Source organism: Mustela lutreola, chromosome 3 (genome assembly GCF_030435805.1).
Source record: "Mustela lutreola isolate mMusLut2 chromosome 3, mMusLut2.pri, whole genome shotgun sequence".
In the NCBI taxonomy this organism is placed as follows: Eukaryota; Metazoa; Chordata; class Mammalia; order Carnivora; family Mustelidae; genus Mustela; species Mustela lutreola.
Window position 1 is genome coordinate 29,273,456 of NC_081292.1, and position 26,948 is coordinate 29,300,403.

A 26,948-nucleotide genomic window follows, 5' to 3' on the forward strand; every position below is an offset into this window, starting at 1 on the left:
GCTTTTAGGACTCTTGAGAAGGCTTTACTGCAAGTCTTACTCTGAGGTGGTGAAGGTGAGGGAGAGAACAGTCATAGTGCTCTCCACTCCGGCAATTCCAACTCCACGCCAGATCTTCTCACATTCCTCACTGTTTCTGTGAAGTCGTCATTCTGAGTCTCCATTTTGTATCTCTATTCATTTTTTAAAGATTTTATTTATTCATCTGAGAGAGAGAGAGAGAGAGAGTGACCGAGCGAGAGAGAGAATACAAGTTGGGCAGAGGGGCAGAGGGAGAGGAAGAAGGAGGCTCTCTCCTGGGCAGGGAGCCTGATGTGGGACTCGATCCTAGAACCCTGGGATCATGACCTGAGCCAAAGGCAGACGCTAACCTTACCCAGCTGAGCCAGCCAGGCTCCCTTTGTTTTTAAAGCATGTAATTGTTACATTTCAACTATGTTCCAGGCACCTAGTATGTGAAATTGTGTTTTTATCTCGAGTAGGTCATGGTCTGTTGAAAGAAGCAGACATAAACAGTTACAGGGAGAAACGCACTAACAGCTTATGTTGAAAGGGTTCAGGTGTGAAGGGAAAGGCATCTGTCGGTGGTGGGGCCCTGGACTGAGGGACCCAGGAGAACATTCCTGAAGAAAAGAACAGATACTTTTTGATAGGTGGAAGAAGGCAAGATATCCTGCCTGGAGTTGACAGGGCATATAAGGCCCAGCTGTGTGAAATGGCAGACGGAGGAGGGAGCGGGCAATGTTATGATCTGGCTCTGGCCATGAGGAGTTAGAGCTGGTCACGAGACAGCCACTGATGCCCACAGGCAGGCTTTCTAGAAAGGAGCCCTCTCCACTCTTCTCAGACCATTCTTCCCTAACCCACCCCCACCCCCCGCCCCTGACCTTGTTGTTTCCAACTCGGGAGAGTCCAAACTTCTGACTTCACCATCCCGGACTTGACTATTCATTGTGGTTCTGTCTGTTTTCAGTCCACTCCATGCTCTCTGCAAAATTACATTTTCAAAGTAGCTGTGATTTCATAAACTAGGCTTTTTAGTTGTACACCTCAATCTGATCATATCAAATAAATGTTCTCTGTGGTAAAGAACTGCACAAAAATGGGGTTCAATTAAACCTTACATTTTGATTTTTTTTCTCATAATAGCATCTTACGTTATAACCAGCCACAGTTTTTATATCTTTTGAGTACTTCTGACTAGAGAGCAGTTTGAAAACAGTCCAGTGGCGTCTGTTTGGAAAAGACTGCGGAGTCCTGAGTACAGCCGTGTAGATGGCAAACCCACATGCATTGCTCACGGCCACTTCAGTCCCAGCCTGTTTTCTCTGACCTGATGTCATTAGTCAGGCCTTCTCTCTCATGGGCCACTTGGCTAGGGTCAATAGAAACAAGCACGAGACTTCCCAGACTCCTTTGTAGGAATGTCCTTGGACTTCTAGCCTGCACGGTCTCTTTGGTCTGGACTCAGACCTGCTCCTTGAACTTGAGGAAATATTTGGCACTTCTGCTTCTGATCCCCGGCATTTCCAGTCACAGCTTACTCTCCGAATCTGGCTTTCCCTTTCCTGGGTACTCCGGGAAACCATTCGCTTGGTGACTCTCTGTTCCTGGGACACCCTGGCCGATGTGATATCACGTCTGCCGGGCCTGCCAGCCTCTATGCGGGAGGAATTAGGGCAAGTCCCACCGTTATCTCTGGAGGTGAGCTCAGCTATCTGGGGAGGAGGTGACTGTCCACGGGTTGTCATGAATCCATGAGTAGATGGATGATTCTTTATACAGTCAGTCTTTCTCAAACGTTAGCATGCATCTTGTCTCCTGGAGAGCTTATTAAAATCTAGATTCCTGGTTCCATCCCCGAACTTCTGCTTAAGTAGTTCAAGGATAGGACCTGAGCATTTCTTATAAACATTTCTTATAAACTTCCAGGTGATGCTGAGGCTGTTGGTCCGTGGCCCACACCTGGAGCAGCACTGACCTAGCTCCATGGAGCTACTGTGGAAGGTAGGGAGCAAAGACAGATCAGAGTCACCTAGACAGAATTTTAAAAATGTACATACTAGCTTTGTCCTCCTACATATTTTGCATATAGGTATATTCCTAAAATCGGGCTCAGGTTTGGGAAAGAGACTGGGACTTTGGACAAAAACAATTGACTTGTTCTTCAGTTGCATAATGTATATGACGTACAACATATATGCTATATGTATGTTTCTCTGTCTTATATTGTTATAACTGGAGCTTGGCTTGGCAGGTGTAAAATTGTTGGGAAAGGGAATATCTGTGCTCACTACATTCAGCTGGCCCTGGGGTCAGAGATGATGCAGAGCATGTGATTAGGTCAGTGGTTTGTAGGACCCATACCAGCGTGAGCAGAAGGCAACACTTCAAGGAGCACCCAAAACCTCAGTAATTAATAGAATCAATGTTTTCATGGACTATTTTTTAAATTAGTATAAATGCCAACAAGTCAATGGTGAATAACATATCAAAATTTTAAATAAAGACCCTGTCAGAATTACAAACGTTTCCCCTCCATCTCAGGCTCTGAGTACAGAGCCTTTTTTTAAATTTTAAAATTTTGATATTTTGCTTATTATGGATTACTTTGCATTTCCTTTTTTAAAAGATTTTATTTATTTGTTCATTATTTGAGAGTAAGAGAGAGAGTGCAAGCAGGGGGAAGAGCAGAGGGAGAAGGACAAGAAGACTCTGTGGAGGTTGGAGTAGACAGGGGCTCCATCTCATGACCCCGTGATCATGACCTGAGCCTAAATCAAGAGTCGGATGCTTAAGCAACTGAGCCACCGCCCACTCACTCCTCCTTTTGATTTTTCAGATTAAGTTAATTTAATACATTAAATAAGTAAATATAATTATTTGTAAATAAGTTATTTATAGATAAAAATTAAATAATTAATTTGATTTAGTAGATTAATCTTAAATTAATCGATTCCTGTTTTCTTGGATCCCCTTAAGTTTGGCATTCTCCCTTGCCTCAGCCCATTCTCAGCCTTCTCTTCCCTGTCTGAATTTCAGAATCCTCCTGGGTTTTTAAAAATGAGAGACTTAGGTCTCTTTCCCAGATATTCTTATTTAATCGGTCAGGGAGCAAAGCCTAAGCTTGGTGGGTGCAACAATGGTCAAGAATCACTGAGCTAGACCAATGGACGTTGGTCTCTAGGGATGAAGGATTGGCGGTCCTTGGTGGTCCAGGCAGTGGGAGGATGAGATAAACTGGAGGAAAAGAATGTGCAATGATTCAGAAAGGTGATGGCATCAGAACATTTTGGCAATAGGACACTGGCTCAGGACTTGGGTTCCTGAGTGAAACTGTACAATTCTGTGGGTTTCTAGGTTTAGAGTTGCTGAACCTAGTAAAGTCTATCAAGTTAAGATTCAGACACAAAACCAAGGCAAAGGCTTGGTCACTGGAACTGAGATATAAGGTCTGAGTTCTGGGAACAGGAAACAAAGTCAAAACAGGATTTGGTGCTGAGTTATCCTAAGTACCGCAGTGAGGATTCTCTGGGTTCCTGTGCACAGGTATGAGGCTCAGCCTGGAGCCTCGCATAGGAGAAGGCATTTGGCAAACTCCAGAAAATGTCAAATTCATTTTTGCTGTAGTTTAAATAGTAGCTAGAGAAAATTGTTGGCTGTTGATCAACAAAAGGAAATACTTTATGTAATGGTTTTATGAAGTTGTGTTTGTGCTAATTGGAAAAGACATGAAATCTTTGTGCCCTTTATGGCAAAGCAGGTTGGAATGGTAATGTGTCTTTTGGGCATAAACTGCCTTTCCTTTTTGTTTCTCTATCATATAAACTTTTATATCACCTAATGTCCAAATTTGGGTAGAAAATAGGACCTTAGATTTAAAAACAAAGCAGTAGAACTCAACCTGAAAGTATCTAAAGATGAAAAGTATAAACACAAACACATAGTCTGTACCATTTGTAATCTGGTCAGGTGAAGTATGTCTAAGAAGAATGAACACCCTTTATGAGGTTCTCCAAAGTGTCAATTGGAAGCATGACCTAAACGAAAGGCTTAAGATTAAGATTTTTAATCAAAACATATAACATCTGAGCCTGTGTTTAATCTTGATTTATTGCAAGTTTTATGAAACACTAAGCTTACTTTTAAACATTTGCATAATTCAAAAATGTACTTCAATTAAGTTATTATAAAATTCCAACTGTAGCTGGTCATGTTTTATTCTTTCTTTCTGGATGCTAGGAATCTCAATTCCAAATAAATATCCTTACATGAATAGTTGTATAGGAACATCCCAATAAAATTTTCTTTTGCCTACTAAATCTATCAACTTACTGTTTTACCTTCAGTAAAACTGTTCTTATCCCCTTACGATGTCATACACACAAATGCAGACACAAAACAATGCTTTCCAGATGTGTATATATCATTTTTAAAAAATCAATTTTATTGAGGTACAATTCATATAAACTGGAGATCACTTTAAGTATACAGTTTTATGAATTTAAACAAATACCACTACAATTAAGATACAGAAAACTTCCATCATCTTAAAATGTTCCCTGTTTTCTTACAACCAAGTCTGTATCCCCTGAACAATTCTGCATTCAGGTCAATGTCCTTTAGCTTTCTATGTCAAGATTATATTATCATTTGAAGAATTTCATGCAAGTGGGATTATACAACATATACTCTTTTGTGTCTAGCTTCTTTAATCAGCATAATTTTTAAAATAAATATCCATTTGTTGCATGAATCGGTAGTTTGTTCCCTTTTATTGATGCATCCTATTTCATTGTAAGGATAAATGGAGATATATTTTGTTTATACATTCACCTATTTGTGGATAATTTGATTGTCTTTGGGCTTTGGTTATTATGAATAAAACTTTTACTAATATCTATGCAAATACAACATTTGTGGACATATTTTGTCATTTCTCTTGGATAAGCATAAACAAATTCCCCAAGAGTGAAATTGTTGAGACATAAATTTAGTATATGTTTCTATTTTTTAAGAAACTGCTAAAATGTTTTCCAAAAATGATTGCACCATTTTCATACAAAGCTAATAATATTTTGTTTTCATACAAATAGACGTAATGGCTGGATGTAAAAACTTCAAAGCAGAGGGTAACCATACACGTTAAGGGTGAACTCTGTTTTAGGATCTCGTGTGCAGCAGACAGAACATATAGAGCTCTGGGAGAAGGCAGTTTGTGTGGAACACAAATGGGTGTATACATGAGTGAGTTAATTTCCTCAAATTATTTTTCTTTAAAGATTTTATTTATTTATTTGACAGACAGTGATCACAAGTAGGCAGAGAAGCAGGCAGACAGAGAGGAAGAAACAGGTTCTCCGCTGAGCAGAGAGCCTGATGTGGGGCTTGATCCCAGGACCCTGAGATCATGATCTGAGCCGAAGGCAGAGGTTTTAACCCACTGAGTCACCAGGCGCCCCGATTTCCTCAAATTATTTACTTAAAATGTAATTCATAGAATAGAGGTGATTGAGGAAATGACATACTACATCAAACATTCAGTCCAGTCCTTGGCACAGTGTAAAAGATTAGTGTATTTATTATTCAGTAAACACAACGTTTTTGTGGAATATAAAACTAGTATTATTAAACTTGATAAAAACACCACATAGCGCCTCTGAAATATCTAAGTGATAAAGGGTATCTTGCCGCATCCAATGGAGATGTTTAGGGGTTTGACTGTTATGTCTCTGTGGAGACCCTAGTGCCATATCATTTTTATTCTTTAAAACCGAGTTAATGTAAAATATAACATTGAATGTTTTTGTGCTTCAGTAATTGTATTAACTTATCAACAAAAATGCAAACATTTGCTCATTCATCATAATTATGTTCAAAGCAAGTTAGGGAATTTGGGGAATTGAAATTCTTACTGATGCCTTTGGAATTAGGATCGTGATATAGAAAACTTTGGAAAAGTAATTTGTTTTCATTATTAGGAATTGTTGGCTTAAAGAGTATTCTAAGACAGAAAGAAGAGTACAGATTATTGAAGTTGTATATAATAATTATTATTTAATGATTGGGTCACTTGATCAGGTTGTTAGTTGCAATGGGATATTTGGTGTCACTGACAAGACCATCCCAGCACTGAGGTGCAGGAGGGATCACATCTCCATGAGAAAAAGTTTTGTGACAGTTCCATGGTGAACTGCCAAGAGAGATCTGCCAAAATCAGAAGTATAGCATCTTTGAGAATGAAAGGCCATGCTACTATTGGAAATGATTAAAAAACAAAACAAACAAACAAAAAAAGAGGCACTAATGTGGAATGAATTTTTAGTTTGTGAAATCATCATCGTAGTCTCTCCTAAGGCAAGATGTTTCTGAAATATTTTATTATATTTTTTTCTCGAACTTTCCTGCCTGTTCTCCATTCACGCTTGTTAAGTGCATACTTAGTATGTGCCGCCTGTTGGGCAGGCTCTGTGCCAGACACTATAGATAGGAATGTAAATAGGAAAGGCACAGAGCAGCGCCCAGCCTGGCAGGGTGACTTCCATAAACTGCTAATTATATTGCAATCTGTTAGCTGCTATAATTGACGTGTGTACACATTTTTAAAGACGTACAGTGTTAGGAGAGACTAATTCCATGTGAAAAGGTATGGAGCAATTTGGAAGACCAAGAAGATCAACAGAGGACTTAGGGCCAGGAGAAGGGGAGGAAAAAAAAAAAAAGCCCCTGGCCCAAAGCCTGGGGAATACAGAAGGTCGGGAGTCTAGAATATTCTCAGTTGGAGACCAGCAGGTACTGGGTCTTCTCTGAGGATGTCTCACAGTGAATGCTACTCTGTAACACACAGGGCCTGACAGCCTCGCCCTTGAACGTGGAGCCCTATAGCAAAGGCATCTGCTAAGCCCAGGATTCTCTCCTCAGTCCGACTCGTCCTTGGTCTGAGCTCACTTGTTGTCTGTGTGACTTTGGCAAATCCTTGAACTTTTCTGCATCTCGATATTTTCCTTTGCCAAGTAGGGATAACAATAGTAGCGTTCTCATAGGGTCCTGTGTTCTTTGTAAGAATTACATGAAATAATATGAATTAAAATTATTAGAACTATGTCCACACAAAGAGTGTACTGAGTAAACATTAACAGATCCATCCTTAAAGTATAAGAAAAATATTGTCTTCTAATTCCGCTGGTTTTTGAGGCATGGGTTTTTGAAGTTGTACCCTGCTAACACTTACTGGTTTCAAGAAGAGGCAGGGCCAGCTATGAAGCTGAATGCTAATCTATATTGCATAGTAATGCCAGAGAAAACACAGGACTCAATTCTATTTAATGATGAAAGGAATGGATAGTGTAGGGTTTTTGTGCTGAACAAATTTTTGAAACAAGTCAAGGAGGCTAGAGGGTCCATTCTTATGACTCCTTCTGACAGAAGCCTTATGGTTCTTCTACCTGTTCTCAAGGGATTTTTATTATTTTTATTTATTTTTTTATTTATAATTTAAATATTTTATTTATTTGTTTGATAGAAAGAGAGCATACCTATACAAGCAGGGGGATTGGCAGGCAGAGGGAAAGGGAGAAGCAGACTCCCCACCGAGCAGGGAGCCAGATATGGGGCTCGATCTCAGGACCTTGAGATCATGACCTGAGCTGAAGGGAGAGGTTTTAACCCACTGAGCCACCCAGGCGCCCTCAAGGGATTTTTTTTAAAAGCAATTGGAGTTTACCAAACTCCAGCAAATGAATTTCTAAAAGGAAAATGAAATTGCTAAGCATTTTTATTTTCAAACTGCAGTTGAGACCAATATTTGGTTATGAAATCAATTTAAAGTTTCATGAAAAAATAATTTTAGGTTGCAGATAATATGGGTATTATTTCATAAACTTCTTATTCATATAGGTAATAACATCATGGCTGACACTAACAGAGAACACTATATATATGATAGTGAGACTCTGATGTCTACTCAGTTAATTTGCATATGTCCTATCAGATCTTATTATCAACTCCATTTTGCAGAGGAGGTAACCAAGGGGCTAACCAACTTTAGAAGGACAGAGTTGATATATTTCAGAGCCTGGAGTGCGGACCTGGAAGTCTGGCTCTAGAAGCTATGAGGTACATGAGTATAATAGAAAATGTAGGGCGCCTGGGTGGCTCAGTGGGTTAAGCTGCTGCCTTCGGCTCAGGTCATGATCTCAGGGTCCTGGGATCGAGTCCCACATCGGGCTCTCTGCTCAGCAGGGAGCCTGCTTCCTCCTCTCTCTCTGCCTGCCTCTCTGCCTACTTGTGATCTCTGTCTGTCAAATAAATAAATAAAATCTTAAAAAAAAAAATTTAAAAAAAAAAAAAAAAAAAGAAAATGTACATCTTACTGTGGTTTTGAAGCCATTATGACAAAGACATGTGTAGCTGCCCCCTCCCAGGATCCCTAGGGAAGTATTCTGCCTTTGCAGAGCTTCTACTGGCTTGAAAGTCACTCTAATGCTCCTGTGTCTTTTGAGTTTTAGCTGGATGGTTTAATCAACTTAAGAATGAAAGAGGAAGGAAAGCGTATGCAAACAAATAAGATATCCAAGTCTTCAAGGGCGTGCTTTCAGAGAGAGAAAATGGTGAACTAGTAGAATGTGAAGGTCCTAAAAAAATTCAGTTAGTATCATTTGCAAAACAGTATTTCAGAAAATGAATGTTTACTGTGCACCAACCTATTCCAAGCAGATAAGTAGAGCAGGTCCTTTGTTCTCAAGCAGCTTACAGTCCAACGGGAGAGACAAACCAACATAAGGTATGAGCTACAATATTACCTTGAAAGTTCAACGAAAGAATGTGAAGAAATGCAGTGAGCTCTTCAGTTGTACATAAGAGTGGTCACCAACCCGACCTAGGCTCCAGGAAAAACTAATCTCTGTCCTGATTCTTGAGAGTAGAAAGAGGAGGGGGTTTCAGGCTGCGGGGAGAAGGTGTGTGATAAAGCAGAGGTATGAAGTCTGGAGCATGTCTTTAGACATATTTTTCTACAACATCCTAATCATTGAAAGAATGCCACACCTTGCCAAGATAGCAGCATTCTCCCGGCTCTGCTGAGTATGTGTAACTGAGTACTAGTGCAGCTTCTACAATATTATGTCTGTCCCTGATAAATCCTGGCTGAATTGGCTTACCTAAGGGCTGAGCGTACTTCAGAGAGCAAAACACTTTCTGCAGATTGATTGTCCTCCTTTCAAGGGAGATGCTGCCTGCAGCAACTTTAAAGTCTTCTTGCTTATGTCGGTTAGATGATGGCAAGTGTTCACCACCTCTCTGGGGCACAACAAGCCATGAGAGTGTTTTCTCCTCATTCTAGACACATGCTTTTTACAACATGTTTCAACAAGGAACATGAGTTTTTGGCAACCCAGAGCTCAGTGTACCGTGTAGTCATCCAGCACCATTTTTAAAAAGAATCAGTCTGCACTTAGAAGCAAGGAGGCAGGGTGGTTTGTGCTGTGGAAATGAAAGCCTGGAGTGTCCCTTAAAGGATTTGAGTATCCCATAAATCAGCTGGATGACCTTCAGCAATTTGCTTCAGCTCTCTGAGCCTCAATTTCCTGGTCAATAAAATAAGGGTTTTGGGGGGACACCTGGGTGGTTCAGTCAGTTAAGCCTCTGACTCCCGGTTTCAGCTCAGATCATGATCTCGAGGTGGTGGGATCAAGCCCCAAGTCTGGCTCCACGCTCAGTGGGGAGTCTGCTTCGGATTCTCTCTCCCTCTCCCTCCTGCTCACTCTCTCTCTCTCTCTCTCTCTCTCTCAAATAAATAAATAAATAAATAATGAGATTAAGAAAAATTAAAGGTGTGGAAATAACTGACATGTTCTAGTTTTAAAAGTCTGATTTTGAGAGTATACTAGGCTAAGTATCCTAGGCTACGTGAGCACCAAGAGATGCTTCAAGTTCAGGCGGCTCAGAGTCCCGCTATCATGTCTCCCTTACCCCCATCATCTCAAAGGAGCCCAAATGGAAGAAGTTCAGCTTCCTCCCTGAAGTTGAACAAAGCTGCCTTCTGAACCGAGCCGGGGAAGTGGAACCCTCTGGTGGTGCCTCTGGAATTTCAGCCCATCTCTAACACTGCATTGCCTGCTTCTGGCAGCAGACATGCTGCTCTGTTTGGCTCTCCTGTGTTGGTTTCCCTCCAGGGTGGAAAAGGCCCAAAGCTCTTCTGCATCATAGACTTAATGCCATTGGCTTAGAGCGTCTGCGGAGGCCGAGAGTTGCATAAGGGAACAGAGCAGAAAAACCCACATGATGTCACAGAATCAGGCTCTCAGGGGGACCTTTAAACCCACTGTACATATGCAGATAAGTCCCCTGGAGTAGAGAGAGGATGAGATGGCCTCTTTGGAGATAATAATGTTATCTACCTTCCTGTTTTTTGTTCTTAAGGAATGCATATTAATGCCAGAGAAAGTCGACCAGAGCTCTGCTGGTCTAATGATGCATATTTTATGGTTGTTATGTTGTAGGTTCATCTCCTTTATCGGTGACTCCCGTAACTGTGGTGGAGGAAATGCCAGACCCCTCTCCTGGCTGTTGCCATAGCGATTCCTGAGAAAGAAGAGCCAAGCATGAAGTATTCAGGTGAAATTTTTATCCAACTCATGTTTAAATTCAATGTGGGTTTTACTTATTAAAATATTTGAAATCCAGCGATCAGGGAGGCCGAAGCACTACTTTCCCGATGACCTTTGCTACTTCCTCTCCGACTGCTGCTTTCTGCACGGAGCTATCTTCGGCCAGAGCCAGCACCAGCCGGCGTTCTCCTGGGCTCAGGTGAGAACTGCTGACCCCCAGTGAAGGCAGCTGAGTGATGGGCAACATTCTAGTTTAAAAAAGGCTTTATTTTATTTTATGATTTTATTTGTGTATAGTCTACACACAACGTCACTAGCGTGTCAGGCATACAACACAGTAATTCAGCAATTCTAAAGGTTATGCTGGGCTCACCACAAGCAAAGCTGTCCCCTGTCACTGTGCAGCTACGACAGTACCATCGACTCTATTCCCCGTGCGGGACTTTCCATCCCTGGGACTTGCTCAGCCCAGAACCAGAAGCCTGTAGCTCCCACTCGGCTTCACCCATTTCACCCATCTCCCCACAACCCTGCTCTTTGGCAACCACCAGTCTGTTCTTTATATTTCTAGGTCTGATTCTGCTTAAAAAGAGATCATAAATGTTTCTTTCCCTACTCATCTGAACACTGGCCCCAGTATTTTTTAAAGTCACAATAACTGTACTCTGGACATTTGGTTTTGTGTCTAGTTCCATTTAGTAGAAAGCCCTCAACCCATGTTGCTGGTGGGCTAGGCTTGTACTTCCATTCTGAGACACAATAAGCTAGCCTGCTGGCGGTAGGTCAGAAACTTGGCGCTGTGTCGTCACATTCACACACGTGGCAACAATCTTGAGCATGAAGAGTTGGGGGGTAGGTGGACCGGAAGGCCAGCCAGGACAGCTGTGGAGCTGATCATCCCTTGGGAACAACAAAGTTGGAGAATCCTTCTTAGCCTGTGCTCAGCATTGCATAGACCGGGCACCAGGAACCTTCTTCAAACGTTCGTTGTTGTTGTTTGTTCTGTTTTTGAGTGGGAGACTTTTTTCTTTTCTGTACTGGGTCAGAGAAGAAATGTATTTGGCTTTGCAGTCCACACCATGCCTGCTGTAACTGCTCAGCTCTGCCATTTTAACAGAAGCAGGTAAAGATGTTGGAGAAATGAACACTGAGCCTGTGTTCCAACCAACTTCGGTGACGAACAATAACATTTGTGTCTCTTGTGATTTTCTTCTTTAGATTTTTGTTTTGTTTTGTTTTTTACCCAGCCATTTAAAAATGCAAGAACTCTACTTAGCTCATGGGTCACTGAAGTAATGGGCAGAGTGGCCTGTCTGGCCAGCAGGCTGCTGTTGGCTGAATTCCAGCCTCGCATGTTAAGAAGACAGAATCTTGGGAAAGATGGTCTCATTTTGAATTTTAGTCTCTTACTTTTTACCTGTTTTACCTTGGACAATTAATTTCTCCATGATCTGGTTTACCTATGTGTACAGCAAAGCTAGTGGTAGGTACCTACTCACGGAGCTCTTTAAGGTTTCCATAAAGGAAAGAAACAAACCAGAAGAAACCAACCCGCCAACACCTTGATTTCATCCTTGTGGCCACCAGAACCATGAGACAATAAAGATTGGTTAAGCCAAATAAATAAATAACAACAAAAGTCGGTAAGAGGACCGATAAAGTGTGCTTTTAGCAGAAGAAATGCTCACCAATAGGAATCATTATCACCTCGCAGGTGGGCTCAGGACACTGTGGGAGCAACTCTGTCATCATTGGAACTGGACAGAAGTAGCCAGATCTGATGTCACCTAAGAACAAGGTGATGTAGAAAGAGAATAGGACCATCCTGCCTTTCTTCAGCAGTTGCCAAAGTAGTAGAGGACTCCTTTCATCCACCTGCCCTGGGCGCCTGCCCCTGGCCACCACCTCCCGTACCCCTCCAGCCCACTTACGAGGACTGTTTCCCTCTGGAAAAGGCTGTTTGTGTGCAGCGAGCCGGCACCTTCTGTCTCCCTTAATTTTATCATTTTTACTTCCCTCCTGCTGCACTTTCTAAATGTTGACACGGTGATTTCAGGACTGGTTTCATCGTTTTCGCATCTTATGATGCCTGTTTTGTTATACTTCATAAACCCAGAGAGGCAAATTTTTGCTGAACATTACACAGCTGTCAGGCAGCCGACAACTGCCCTCCCACAGTTGTATATGAAAATACAAAGTTTTTCTTATGATGTTTGTTGTTTTCTCTCCTCATTTTACTGGTTCCTGCTCCTTTAGGGAAGCTTAGAGCTGAGGAATATTTGTTTTAGAGGGGGAGCGTAAAGTATATAGAATAGTACAGGAATGTTTATGCAGATGAATTTTGGAAATATCTAGAGGCTATCCTCCTGACGATTTGTTTTCTTTTTCAATAATTGGTTTCAAAGATTTCAAATCCTTCTCCTAAGAGAGTCCCTATCAGAATCTTAATTAATTTTGTTGTAAACACACAAGCTACAAGAAAGATGCTGGGCTAAAATACTCTCTTGCTTGGGGAAAACCAGGCGTCATTTTGGAGAATTTCATAATGGAGGCCACTGACAACACTTTTTATTGCTTCTTAAAAATGAAAAATTTTTAGGCGTGTGATTCTCTATTGACTTACGTTGTAATTAGTGTGGCGTTTAAAAACTTAATTATTCATTCATAAAACCTTGGCTCTGGAGTCAGTTCTAATTCCCATCTCATCACTTACTAGGCTTTGTGGCTTGGAATAAGTTATTTAAGCTCTCTTTGCTCAATTTCCTTCTCTGTAAAATAAAAATAAAAATAAATTAAAAAAATAGGGGTCTAAGAATTACCCACCTTCTCAAAGAAACACAGAATTGTAAGGAATAAAAGCCATAATTCATATAAAGTCTTTAGAATGGTGCCTAGCCCAGAAAAAGAATTCAAAAGTTGCTATAGCTTGTTTCTTATTCATTTACTATTCATCAGGGAGTTCATCTGTCCCTTCTGTGCTCAGACCTGGGCCCCTTCCGGTTATCAGCTGTGTTGCCTTGGATACATTGCTTCCCCTCTCTGAGCCTCAGTCTTCTCATCTATAACACAAAGATCATAACAGTGCTTGAGAAAATGAGTTAATACATTTAAAGCCTCTAAATCAAGTCCTGACACAAAGTAACTACGTACTCAGTGTTAACTATTATTATATTTGTTATTATATTATTATATTTGTAATTTGCCAAGGTCCTGTCGTAAATTCTGGATATTTTGAGATGAGAGACGCTGTCACTAAGAGGCAACATGGCAGACTCCACAGACTGGTAAAGAAGGGAATGAATCAACCAGTGTTGTGACCATGGTGACGACAGAGGTGTGCTCAGGCGACGGTGTTTAGTTTAAGGGAGCAGCTCACAGGCAGGCAGGTAAGCTCACAGTGGAGGGAGGCTGAGTGCTCTGGAGGCCGAACGGACCTGGCTTTGGGCTTTCTCCTTGCTCTTTCTAGTGAAGTTCCTCAGCATCTGACACCCTCCATTTTTTTCTTCCTGGACTGGGGCTGATCTTACCTACCTATCTCCTTCCTGGGAAATATTATTTCACTCCCCAATGGGCACATGGGAGGCATGTAGAAACTACCGTAATTATTAGCTGAGTGGAGAAGGCCACGACCATTGCCAAACTGTACGCAGGTTCGAAAAGAAATTATCTCTTGATTTAAATAAGGCCTTACTTCCGGGCTTCTACAGAAAAAACTTCAATATCCCGATGTTCTAAATATATAGAGATTCAAACAACACAAATGACCGGTGTAGAGATAAAATATTTAGCTCACAGGAAAAATATTTCCAGGAGAATTGTTTAAAATGAAATGCATTTAATTACTTAATGGATAGTTTAAATGAAAATGAATTTTAAAATGAATGCCTTGGCTAATCATTAATACAGGCCTTAACTGGTGATTATTAAGAGAATGGTTCCCAAAGTGTTTTCTGAAAACTCAAGTCCTGCTAATCCCAAATGAGAAGGATTCTGTGATTCAAACATGTAGACAAATTCTAGGTTAAACAGAGTTCTCTACAGAGCATTTCATACCGTTTAAGATAGTAAGTGTATTGGATGTCTCTATGAAGGGCTAGAGTATATAGCATTTCCCCAATGTATTTGACCATGGAATTCCCTCTTCTCCCTGATCCCTGCCCCGTGTGTGTGTGTGTGTGTGTGTGTGTGTGTGTGTGTGTGTTTATTTCATGCCCAAGTCCAGCAAAACTAATTTTGGAAAACTATGCTTTATCTTTTTAGACACCCATATAACACTCATATATGTCTGCTACCTCCTACTGACATTCCTGCTGGTGTTCTGATGGTCAAAATATAATATCATGCCAGGCATAACGGTGTTCTTCACATCTCCTGAAACTTACAGGAGTCCTAGAGATTTTCCTTTGAACTGCTTACAGTGAGTTCATAAGAGCATCTTAAAATGTCTTTAAAAGAAATTTATCGAAGCATCAGATTAACATTTTGAAATGGGTTGGGGGAGAAGCAAATAATAGGAAAAGAGGAAGAGTGATCGTTGAAATCCATTACTAATGTGTACTCTGAAAATAGTCTTTCATCTCGATTTGAAAGAATTCTGTTTTGTGCATTAGTAAAGGTTTCCTCTCCATCTGATTCAAGCTCATTGTACCAATTACTTTCAGGTACTGCTTGTACAATGCTGACAACCAGAGAATGCATGTTGCATAAATAGGGACACACTGCCTGAAAACAAATGTATCCTTTTGAAGATGAATGAAGGAAACAGCCATGCCCGAGAAATAGAATATTCTACTGGTGGCCATGAGTTGCAAAGCACTCGAACACACAATCAAGGACCCCTGTGACTTCTTCAAATCTGGGTCCATCGGGGAAAAAAGAAACACACTTTTGGCTAAAACTATTGTTTCCATAGTCATCCACATGCCTGAACTTAAATATTCACGCGAACCCCAAATGCACATGAAGATTTCTAGAGCATATGAACAGTTTCACGGCAAGTCCCACTCAGTGCTGGCTAGGATGCTGGATTGCTCTGCTGTCCTGTTCTCTGAGTCATGGAGCCCAGTGGATCCATCTGCACTAGGGCCTTCTAACTACACAGATGGCGGTTCTGTTTCTGTGTGTGGTGATAAGCACTCAGTTGTTAATGAGGAATAAAAATAGATTCAATAAATTCAGTAAAGACTGTAATTAAGCAATTGAAAGTCTTTAAAACTAACCAGGAACTGGTTCTACTTTTCAATTTGTTCCCTCAAACTAAATTTGACTTGTCAGGCTGACTCAACTCCAGGTACCTAGATAACTGAGGGGCGGCCGTAAAACCACTCCAGAGCCTAGAGCTCAGACTCCACACTCCTGGAGGCAAGCTAAATGAGGAACTAGAGACTGCCCTCTTGTTTCTCAACAACTTTCAATTTGTCTTCCATTCAGGAATGCTAATTTAGAAACACCTTGTTCTGCTCTTTCTTTATATTATTGAGAATCTGTTATTTTTAAATGATTTAAGACATTAATTACAAGAAATTTTCCATTTTTTTTAAAGCAGGTACATGGTTGTTCATATTTAACTTAATTGCTTAAGAATATTTGGTTGAGGTAAAAATAGAAGTTTAATGTTCATACTTCTTTGTTCAGCAGAACTGTACTCCTCTTCTGGTTGTTCCCAGGGACTTGATCCTCACAGGTAAAATAACTTGAACCTGACCTGCAGCCTCAGGTCTGCCCCAGACCCTTTGGTGTAGAACTATTTTTAGTATCCCCACTTTGCAGGTAAGAAACTCACTGGGGGTGGCCCAGCTCATGTGGAATAAGGCTAGGATTTGAACTTGAGCACCCTGTCCTTGGAGCCCGTGCTCTTAACCATATGCTCTGGGCCTCTGTACCGCCTCCCATTTGAACAGACCCATTCCTTAGGTCTCCTTGATCCAAGCAGGATGGAAAACAAGAAGCATACATGAGAGTGCCCCCTCACCCCCGAAATGCCACACTGTCTGTTGAATTCTAGAATGGGGGCTCCCAAAGTGTGGTCAACTATAGCAGCATCTGTAACTGTGCTTTCTCCCTCCATGACTCTTTGAAGTAATGGGCATTCACTAGGACGCATAAATGCCACTGTATTTGTAAAGTGTTAGTCTCACTAGAGCGTGGTCATATTTCTTATATAAAATCAACATGGCTAATGACAAGCAAATTTTGAGAAACCAACTTCTTTTTTTTGATGCTAAGGGGGAAGGCAGTACAAACAAAGACAGTTTGTTTGCCTGGAATAGCACTCTTAATGATGAAGACAGGAAAGTGTTTGGACAATAGTACAATCAGGTGAATGAATAACTACTTTAAAGTGATACCTGCAAGGGATTGTGGATAGCTCCGACTCACGTGCTATGATATAAAACAGACATTAATTCTGCGTCCAGAGTAAATTCTGCATTGCTTCCTCCACTTTTGCAGGACCTCTGGATTCTTATCATGTTTTTCTTCTCAGGGTCCCCTCCTCCCTGCAACTGAGAAAAGGTCCTCCAGTAAACTAATGAACCCCTATGATGGACCCTTGCAGTCTCCACCGCTGGTTTAAACCACGTTGGTTTCATGGAGATGTCAAAGTGCAGCCTGGGCCCCACCCACACTCTTGTCTGCATCAGCCTCCCGCTCCGACAATCACGGCCCTCTGACATGCACCCAGTGTCCCACAAGGTCTCCTAATACTCTGCACACCTTTTACAGTAATTCACATTTCATGTCTTTGACGGCAAAATTGGGGTTTCTATATTATCTCCACTGCTTCAGCTTAAGAGTTTGCAGAACTTTCTCTGTAAGACCCATATTGTAAGTGCAGAGCTTCAAAAGCGTTTGTGGACAATGCTGAATAAAGTCTCCTGCCACAAAATTAACTGTTTTAAAGCCCACCTCATATTCAATACTCTTCTCATTCCTAGGGAAGGAAGCAATATCTCATCTAGGTAAGTATGACTTGTGGGGGAAATGTTTCTTAGAAATTGTGGCAGATGTTGCTATTTCCTTCCAAATATTAATTTCTCCCTGAGCAATGTACACAGCTCTGGGCTATAATTTTCAGTTCCTCTTAAAGCTCTGAGATGCAAGTGGAATTTGCTCTTCAGGATTTCCAGGAAACCTTTAAGAAATTGGGAAGGGAGGGCACCTGGATGGCTCAGTGGTTTAAGCCTCTGCCTTCAGCTCAGGTCATGATCTCAGGGTCCTGGGATGGAGGTGTGCATTGGGCTCTCTGCTCAGCAGGCAACCTGCTTCCTCCTCTCTCTGCCTGCCTCTCTGTCTACTTGTGATCCCTCTTTCTCTGTCAAATAAATAAATAAAATCTTAAAAAAATTAAAAAAGATTAAAAAAAAAAGATGCTACACCTTATTTTATTGATAGAGAAAGCCTGAGTTTCCAATGTTCATACACAAACCAGCTCCAGAATTCCTATGTCTTTTATGTGAAAAAGAAATACTTTTTTATTTTGTTTCAGACATTATTTTTTATTTGTTTGTTTTGGTTTAATGTTATTTGTAGACAAATGCAATTCTAACCAGTAGATAAGTTAATTTAATGAGAGTATCCAATTAAATTTTAAGTGGCATAATAGAGGCGAGACATACGAATTCAGGAATGCCTTATGATCTTTATAAAAACAAGGAAAGCTTCTCGTCTTTCTTAGGATGGGTTGTTAACCACTGGCAAAACAGGAAATGCCACTCAAAACTACCATGAGTAATTAATTGGAAGAGATGAGAAGCCGCTTTGTACTGTATCAATGTTGCTAGACTGCACTACATTTCTTAGAATTCCCTTTTCTGTATTTTCTAGATGGGGTGGGCCATAAGGGACAGCCTTGTCGGCAACACAGAGGGCCACTTTGTAACTTACACGTCTGAATCATTCACGTGAGGTAGCTGTCAGGCCTGCACGCGCTCCGCCTTCCTCTGGATCCTAATTCAGTATCTCTGAATCCTGGGCCACTTGTGTGTATTTAACTCCATGAAGAAAGGCCCTGTTTTCTGCAGATACCTACACCATCAAGGTCAGATGCAATAGGAAATGACACAGGTTTCGGTCTTTCCTTGTGGATTCTAGATCATATTCATGGATTCCAACTTTTTCTTGCGTTCCCCTACTTTATCCTTATCTTCCCTCCCTGGGAATGACTGCCTAATGACTGGACTTGAAGCTCTAACATAAGATGCAAAGATAAAAACCCTGCAGAGACCACTTAACCAGCTGCCACTATTGCAGAAGCTCTAATACATAGACCTTGAGGTGCATGGGTGGCTTAGTTGGGTAAGCATCCAAACCTTGATTTTGGCTCAGGTCATGATCTCAGGGTTGTGAGATCAAGCCCCGAATCAGGCTCTACACTGGGCATGGAGCCTACTTAAGATTCTCTCTCTCCCTTTCCTCTGCACCGCCCTATTCTCTCTCTCTTTCAATAAGTAAGTAAGCGAATAAATAAATAAATAAATAAATGCAGAATGGGCCAATTTGTACTGAAAAATCCAAAATAGAATATAAACAGACAGAAGTAGAAAAGGAGTCTTGTATGTCATTCTTGATTTGTTAATTAATTCAACAAATATTTATTGGGTGATACATAAATGTCAGACACTGTGCAATGTTCTAAGTTAAAATGATGGCTTCTTGTCAACCTGGTACCAGTTCTAGGTACTGGTGATATAGCAATGAACAAAGCAAATATCCCTGTCATCATAGAGCTTACATTCTGGTTAGTTGAGGCGACCAATAGACATATAAATAAAGCAAATATGTTTATATCAGATCATAATGAGTAAAATAGAGAAGAGACACATAGAGACAGTAACTCCCTTCATTAATGGCAAGGATTTAGAGAAAATGTAGGCCAAGTGCCTGACCCAGAATAGTCCTTCTGTAAACTGGGGTTTTTGTTTTTTGTTTTGTTTTTATTTTGTTTTTTATATTTTATTTATTTATTTGACATATGGAGATCACAAGTAGGCAGAGAAGCAGGCAGAGAGAGAGGAGGAAGCAGGCTCTCTGCTGAGCAGAGAGCCCGATCCCAGGACTCTGGGACCATGACCTGAGCCAAAGGCAGGGGCTTTAACCTAATGAGCCACCCAGGCGCCTCTGTAAACTGGGGTTTTTATTGTTTTCTTTAGGACTGTGACAGAGGGACTAAAAAAGGGAGAGAGAAGATGTGACGAAAACCCATGAAAAGGAATCAGAACTCAGTAACTGATTATGCTTGTTACTTAAGAGAGGGTGCATTAATGGGATATGAATTCTAATCTCCAGAATGCAAAGAACTTAAAGAAAATAAAGAAATGGTTCTCCATATTAGTAAGAGAGTAAAAGAAAAGCTACATTAATTAGGAGAATCAAACAAGATAAAGCAGTCTGGAATGTAGCAGAGAAATGTGGAAATGAACGTGAGAAAGAACATGAACCGTCCATAAGACAAAGCCCAGGGTACACTGCTGAACTTGAATCTCTGAAGCACACCAATAGGAAATTTAAACAGGTGAAAATGGACAGCCTGAGTCACGTTTGTTTGGAGGACTCAACTCTAGGCCTGTATAGCTCCATGGTCTTCTGATTCTGGGATGATGCTTCTGCAGGTACAGGAACTGGACTATGAAGATCAGGATAACCTGGGTCGTGGTGGGACTCAGCTGAATCATGGGTCACTGTGGCTAATGGCCATGTACGCTTCCCCGCAGCCACTGCTCACTCCTTAAATGCCATCCCCATCTGCCCTTAATGATTAAATACACAAGGTAGAAGAAAATGAAAAGATCTCATTACTTTCTTTAAGGCATTTTTGTTTCTCCAATGAAGAACACTGAGTAGCAGGTACCATGTTGTTGAGAGTGTTAAAGGAGAAGCTTGGCAACTAAAAAAGCCATGTAAGATATGATGGGCTTCGTTTCAGCACGCGTCGTATAAATAGTAGCACTTTTAATGATTGTACCCAGCAGTACATTACTAATCATCTCCCCTGTGGGTGAAAGGTGACTCACACTGCAGAATTTGGGAGAGACTAAGGAGAGGATGGGAGAGCAGGGACAGGGGGACAGGACTTGAAGGTGTGTGTGTGGAGGGTGTTGTGTTAAATGGTCACCATGGTCTCACCTGACCACAGTGTAGCTGGTGGAGATATCCTCAAATATACCCACATTTGGGCATCTGGGTGGCTCAGTTGCTTAAGCGACTGCCTTCAGCTCAGATCATAATCCTGGAATGCCAGGATCAAGTCCCACATCAGACTCCCCACTCAGTGGGGAGTCTCCTTCTCCCTCTGACCTTCCCTGCTCTCATGCTTGCTTTCTCATTTTCTCTCTCTCATATAAACAAATAAAATCTTAAAAATATGTATATACCCACATATTTACTGAATTACATGGAAAACAATGCTTCAGTTTTCTAATGGAGTAAATAGTGACGATTTGGCTACATTTCTTTGAAGACGACAATCTTTTGGTTTGGAGCACCGGAGAAGCACATTATTAACACAAATATTCAAAATAGTGGGCACTGAGATAGAGACAGAAGCTATTTTTGTTGACCCTGGTATGTGCCTGAAATGTTAAAAAGTCCTGATGTCCTATTTGTGAAGAGAAGTTATTAAAGACTAAGCATATCCGAAATCTGGAAATGATTTGGGATTAAGGTTTTCAACAGCAGATCATAGATGAAGCTTAGAAGGAAATGAATGCATAGAAAGGTCAGGCCCCTTTCCTAAATTAAAGGCAGAGAATAAACACAATGTTCTCTAGGATAGCCTTGCTTGACCCATGACCCAGGATCTCTTCCCTCAAAGCATTTGTAATGCTCCTTGAGAAGATAAACATGGTTGCCCTCAGTGCAGAGTCTGCTTAAGATTCTCCTTCTCCCTCTGACCCTCCCCCCACCCCCACTCTCCCACACTTTATCTATCTCTCGTAAATAAATAAATAAATAAATAAGTTTTTAAAACAACAACAACAAGAATCCAAGGTGGTAGGTACTGTTATTATTTGCGTTCTATAAATGCACAGATTTGGGCACCACGAGACCACTCATCTGGCTCAAGGTCACAAAGCTTGTAAAGGGATGAGCCGAAGTCTATTTTCTGAATCTGAGTGTACATAAGCATATTGTGTAGTTATGAAGAAATGCGTTATCCCAGAAAAATAGTATCTGTAGAACTATATGTGAAAATGCTCACTGATGAAAGAAGAACTTAAGATGCTCTTTTCTTATGAATTCTTTTTGACCTAAGAAGGCATTTGAACTACAAAAGTTAAAGGGAGGGTTTGGAAACTCCCACAGCAGAAAATATTGGAATACTAGAAGAGATGTGAATTTTTATTGTTGATTAGACATAAAATGGAGTTGTTTGTGGATATGTTTAGACATGAAATGTCTACACAAAAGAACTAAAACTTCATATATAATACCTCACTTTAACTTCTAAATTTTAGTAACCACCACGGACAGACAGGCTACCTCATATCATTTAGCAACTTCTGTACTAAATTTTAAGATCAGATGAGAAAACATGTGCAACTCTTCATTAAGACTCTGTGTGCATGACCATTATGAGGATAGCCTTGACAGCAGTCCTTAGGTAACAAAGAACAATATTACAATTTCGTTTTATTAATGAGAACCTTGAATGTTGGGACTGATTTGCCAAAGTCACAGAGAGAGTGGAAGGCAAAATCCTTACTTTCGGGGCACCTGGGTGGCTCAGTGTGTTAAGCCTCTGCCTTCGGCTCAGGTCATGGTCCCAGGGTCCTGGAATGGAGCCCCACATCGGGCTCTCTGCTCAGCGGGGAGCCTGCTTCCTCCTGTCTCTCTGTCTGCCTCTCTGCCTACTTGTGATCTCTGTTTGTCAAATAAATAAATAAAATCTTAAAAAAAAAAAAAAAACCACCCCGTATTTTCTTGAAACCAGCAATTCTGAGTCCCAAGTACAGTGCTATTTTCACTATGCTTATTTAATAATTTTGGATAATTTTTTAATAAGTTTCTATTTTTATTTTAGAAAGAGAGAGAGAGAGCGCATAAGTGTATGGAGGAGGGGCTGAAGGAGAGGGAGAAAATCCTCAAGCAGACTCCCTACTGAGCATGAAGCTTGACATGGGCTCGATCCCAGGACCCTGAGATCATTACCTGTGCTGAAATTAAGAGTCAGACACTTAACTGACTCAGCCACCTGGATGCCTCGTGGTTTGGGATATTTTAAAGACAACTGCAATATATTTGTCCAATATGAGTAAAGTGTCCTGGTTTGTCCAGGATCAAAGGAGTTCTCTGGACATAGGACTTTCAGTGCTTACATCTAGAAAGTCCCCAGACAACTGGCACTAGTGGGTTTCCATCTGTAAATCTAATTGTTTGTAGGATTTAAAAGAAAGCAAAACAACAGTTGTTGGTTTTAATGGCCATGTGTTTACATTGGGGGGAAAAACACGTGAAAAGATTGCATGCCATTGGGTGGGTTGTCACCAAGACTGAATTAAAAAATAAATGAAAATATTTATTACTCACATTAAAAGCTGAAGAAAATAAACATGGCAAAGTGTGAACGCTCCTCTTTCAACTCAGTACAAACATGTAATATAAAGTGCAGGAGCACAGAAAAGCTTCGAGTGGAGGGAAGTTAGTGATCAGTGATGTTTGAAATATTGTTTATGGACAGATGGGATATTTTTCTCTGAGTAATTTATGAGAATCTGATGAAGGTTGGAGCAAAGATCCTGTTTTTCACAATTAAACTGAACTTGCCAATGGTAGAGTTGAGTTGACTCTTGAAGTAGAGTAGAGTTGACTCTTGAACAACTTGGGAGCTAAGGGCACCAACCTCTGTGCACTTGCCCTGGAAATATCCATAACTTTTGACTCCCCTCAAACTTAACTAGTAACAGTGTACTGTTGACCAGAAGCCTTGCTAATAACATAAACAGGCAGTTAATACATATTTTGTATGTCATATGTATTATACACTGTATTCTTACCATAAAGTAAGCTGGAGAAAAGAAAATGTTAATAAGAAAGCCATAAGGAAAATCCATATATAGAACTACAATAAAAAAAAAAATCTGTGTGTAAGTGTACCTGTGCAGTTCAAATCCATATTGTTTTAAGGATCAACTGTATAAGGGTATGGAAGAGGAGAATTCAACTAACTACTTCTTCAAAATATTTAAAATAGCTAACATTTTCTGAAAACCTACTCTGTTCCAGGCACTGGCGTTCCACAGTTAATCCTCACCACGACTCTGAGAAGGGGACACTGCTATTACCCATTACAGATATGGAGAAGCGAAGCATATTCAATATGCCCAAGTCTATGGCAAAGCTATGATACAAATCCAACCAAAATGGCTCCGGAGTCCATGTTTCTAACGTCTACGCTGCATCTAGTTAAGGCATGACAGGCAGTGGTACTTCTGTTTACTTATAGCTCTCACTTTGAAATCATTTCCAAATGCATGGGAGATAAAGTATCTGGGAAGAGTCATAAGGAGGAAGAGCTGTTGGAGAATTAGGGGTGTAGTTGGGTAGAATTCCCGACAGACGCATTATGAACAGGAGTCTTGGAGGCCTCGTTCTCCCCTTCTCCTCTTGCTCTCATCCAGCAGACGTCCCTTCAGTGGCCATCTCTGAGCGTTCTTGGCTCTTATGTTGTTTGAATACCTAAGGAAGACCAGCAGAAAAGGAAATCTATGGAGGAATTTCATCACAAGTCCTGTCCTTACCCCAGTTTCCCTGAGGAAATCTGTGGTTCATTCTGTACCTTATTTCTTTTTCTTTCTTTCTTTCTTTCTTTCTTTCTTTCTTTCTTTCTTTCTTTCTTTCTTTCTTTCTTTCTTTCTTCTTTCTTTCTGTCTTTCTTTCTTTCTTTCTTTCTGTCTTTCTGTCTTTCTTTCTGTCTTTCTGTCTTTCTTTCTTTCTTTCTTTCTTCCTTCCTTTCTTTCTTTCTTTCTTTCTTCTTTTTTTAAATTAACTTATAATGTATTATCAGCTCCAGGGGTACAGATCTGTGAATCTGTAAATCTGTGAATTTACACACTTCATAGCACATACCTTCCCCAATGCCCATAACCCCACCACCCTCTCCCTCCACCCCCCGCAACCCTGTTTGTTTTGTGTCTTACTTCTTTTTTATTTTTATTTTTTATTTATTTTTCTAAAAAGATTTTATTTATTTATTTGACACAGAGAGAGAGATCACAAGTAGGCAGAAGAGCACACACAGAGAGACAGCGAGGGGGAAGCAGGCTCCTTGCTGAGCAGAGAGCCCGATGCAGGGCTTGACCCCAGGACCCTGAGATCATGACCTGAGCCGAAGGCAGAGGCTTAACCCACTGAGCCACCCAGGTGCCCCCTTATTTCTTTTTTAAATAGAATTTTGTTGAGGCAGATTTTCCATAATTGGAATCCGGGAGGGGATTATAGTTAATTTTTTTATTGCGATAGCAATATTTTTGGAGAAACTTTCTTGTAGAAATGTTTCACATTCAAGGTGGCTGTGAGAGGATGTTCTCTGCCTCTGTAATTATATCGGCAGCCACAGATTTCAGGTTTTTGTATATAGAACAATATTTAAATGTGAAACCATAGTAAACAGAATATATTCACTCTGGGTCTCTTCTGTCCAGAGTACTTTACACAAGCTTTTGTACAGGCTAGGTTATTCCAGACTTTTCCCCATGACAATGAAGCATCCCTTTTATTCTGAAGGAAAGACAAGGACTGATGTATAAGCATGAGGAATAAAGTTGCTACATGTCCCAAGTCCCTTTCTGCGTGTTTCAAAAGGCTCATGTAGGATTGGCTCTTTGTGGGTAGAGAAGAAAAAGCAGAGGCTTTGGAGTTAGACTTCAATTCAAATCCTGGATATTCCTCTTCTCAGCTCTGTCATGGGTCAAGTTTGTCATCCTCTTTCCGTATCAGGAAAACAGAGGCGCTAAAACCGACCTCTCTAACTCATAGAAATGTGAGAATTAAACTACATCATGGAACCCAAGCCTTAATAGACAATAGACAAGTAGACAAATAGACACATATTTATTACACAGACTCCTGTGGAGTTTCCTAAAAGCCTTAGGCTTCCTTATGGGCGAAATTGAGCAAAAATTGATTATTATTAGTAGGGACAAGTTTGTCAGAATTTCCCCTACATCTGGACTTCAAATCTGTTCAGCTTACACAAGCATCGATTTCCATGTGTAGTTCCATCCTTTGCTAGATGCTGCTTTGCTGAAAGAAAACATCGTGCTATGGATTTCATTCAAATAGGCTTTGGTGCTTATGCTACTCATGTGATTGCAAGTCTAGCAGAATCCTTGAATTTTAATCACTTCTTATGAGCTGGTCAGGAAACATTCCCACATGTGTGCTACACGAGCTGGCAGAATTAACATCCTAGTAATTAAGAATTAAGGCTGACACATTTAAACATTTCTTACAGTTTAACTATGAGCTCATAGGTTAAATTGAATAGATGGGGACACTTGGAAATTTATGTTCTTCAACATTTTTCACACGTGTATCTGAACAAGACAATAGGGATCTAAGAACAATAGGGAAGGAAAATCCCTTTATTTCCTAGTGCACTTTATTTTTTTTAAAGATTTTATTATTTATTTGACAGAAAGAGAGAGAGATCACAATTAGGCAGAGAGGCAGGCAGAGAGAGAGAGAGAGAGAGGCGGAAGCAGGCTCCCTGCTGAGCAGAGAGCCCAATGAGGGGCTCGATCCCAGGACCCCGAGATCATGACTGAGCCAAAGGCAGAGGCTTAACCCACTGAGCCACCCAGGCAACCTCCTAGTGTACTTCAAAATTAATATGGTTATCCTGAAGTATTCAGATGGATATGCTGGACCTCACATGCACTTGTATTCCCAATTATGTGAACCGCCTGGAAGAACTCCCAAAGTACCAACATTATACATCATTCAGATCTCCTCCTTCTAAGAGAGGTAGAGAATTCTGAAGGCAATTACAAGAAACTGAATAATGGTTGCCCTTTAGATCCCATCTCTCCAATGTTCCCATTTCTTCACTTTCATTCTTGTCCTTTTACATCTTCATTAGAGGCATTTATTATAATTGGACATTTCTAATTGAAATAAAATTCTCAGAAGTTATTGCTGCAAGCACAAGAAAGAAAATGTTAATTTTCAAATTGATTAACAGTATTTTTAAATTACAGAATGATTTTCCAAATTTCCTAACCATGAAAACTCAGATAAAGTCACCAAAATTGGGGAAAATTATAAATACAGTATGTGTTTTAAATCTTGCATGTGCTTATACTCACAATGATAGACTGTTTATTGATACCCTGATAAATGGAA

The 26,948-nt window shown here is 40.6% G+C and overlaps 1 long non-coding RNA gene across 3 annotated transcripts; it reads left to right on the forward strand.

Annotated features, from left to right (window-relative positions):
- Positions 1 to 1,445: 1,445 nt before the first annotated feature.
- Positions 1,446 to 23,693, forward strand: LOC131826495 (uncharacterized). 3 transcript variants are annotated; one of them, XR_009351622.1, is made up of 5 exons: positions 1,446 to 1,704; positions 10,500 to 10,806; positions 13,815 to 13,993; positions 15,269 to 17,566; positions 19,757 to 23,693. It is a non-coding gene; the product is annotated as an uncharacterized LOC131826495 (long non-coding RNA). The 3 variants fall into 3 exon arrangements; XR_009351623.1 differs by adding an exon at positions 1,933 to 2,007 and having other exon boundaries at positions 1,454 to 1,704; positions 15,269 to 23,693; XR_009351621.1 differs by having other exon boundaries at positions 1,460 to 1,704; positions 15,269 to 23,693.
- Positions 23,694 to 26,948: the final 3,255 nt, after the last annotated feature.